This window comes from Fukomys damarensis, unplaced genomic scaffold (genome assembly GCF_012274545.1).
Source record: "Fukomys damarensis isolate Sample0158 unplaced genomic scaffold, DMR_v1.0_HiC HiC_scaffold_17, whole genome shotgun sequence".
NCBI classification, from domain to species: Eukaryota; Metazoa; Chordata; class Mammalia; order Rodentia; family Bathyergidae; genus Fukomys; species Fukomys damarensis.
This window is the reverse complement of record NW_022900929.1, coordinates 35,515,866-35,517,190: the sequence shown is the minus strand read 5'-3', so window position 1 is coordinate 35,517,190 and position 1,325 is coordinate 35,515,866.

Below are 1,325 nucleotides of genomic sequence, written 5' to 3'. Positions count from 1 at the left end.
ATATATTACAAGCTGAATGGTGGCATTTGCCTTATCACTCTAGGAGGCCATGGCAGGAGGAGGGCAAGTTCCAGCACAGCCTAAGCCACTTAGCAAGATCCCATCTCAAAATTTTAAAAATTAGGGCTGGGGATTTAGTTCAGTAGCACCGCAACTGCCTTGCAAGCACAAGGTCCTGAGTTCGATCTCTGGAGCTGCCAAAAAAATTTTTTTAATTAGAAGGATGTAGCTCAGTGCAAAGGCACTGGGGTTCATACTGCAAAAATAATTTAAAAATTAAATGTACAAGAACCAAGTACAAAGCCCAGCTATCCTTATGTTTCTGAAGGACAGTAAAAGAAAACTACTGTATTTGGGGACTGGAGGTGAAGCTTAATGTTAGAGCACATGCTTCACACTCAGGAGGCCATCGATTCAACCCCCAGCGTGCCCTCCCTCCAAAAAGCTCAACTATTTTGAGGTTCCTCAGGACACTCATACCTATGAGCTAATGCAGTGATTCTCAAAGCCGCACTAGATATCACAAAGCTGAGTCAAAAATGAGTCCTTCCCCCTTTGTTGAGCTTTATTGAAGTATAATTCGTATATAAAACACACCACTTAAATGCACAATTGAATGGTTTCTAGTATATTTAAGATGGAAACAACTATCATCACAATTGATTTTAGACTTTCATCATCCAGAATACTACCTTTCAACAAATGGTGGGTGCTTGGAAAGTTAGATATCTGTATACAAAGGCATGAAATTGTGGACTGGGGGTGTAGCTAAATGGCAGAGTCCTTCCATATCATATTCAAGATCCTAGGCTCAATCCCCACCACTGAAGGGATGAAAAAGAATAAAACACTTTATACCACATTAAAAAATTAACTCAAGGCGGGGCGTGGTGGCGCACACCTGTAATCCCAGCACTCGGTAGGCTGAGGCATGAGGATCGCTGAGTTCAAGACCAGCCAGGGATACATAGTGAGTTACATACAGGTCAGTCTGGACTACATAGAGACCCTGTCTCAATAAATAAATATTAACTAAAAATGGACCTAAGACCTAAACATAAAATATAAAGCTATACAACTCTTATTTTCACAACCATATATTTTTACTTAACAATGCTGAGGTATAGACACATAAAAGTAGTTGAGTAGGGTGTGGTAGCACACCTATAACACCAGCTTTAGGGAGGCTGAGGCAGGAGGATTTCAAGTTTGAGACCAGCCTGGGCTACACAGTTATCACCCTCTCACCAAAAGAAAGCAGAAAGTCATTAACATAATAAATGGTTCTATGTATTTTACAACAGCTTTAAAAGACCATATACCTT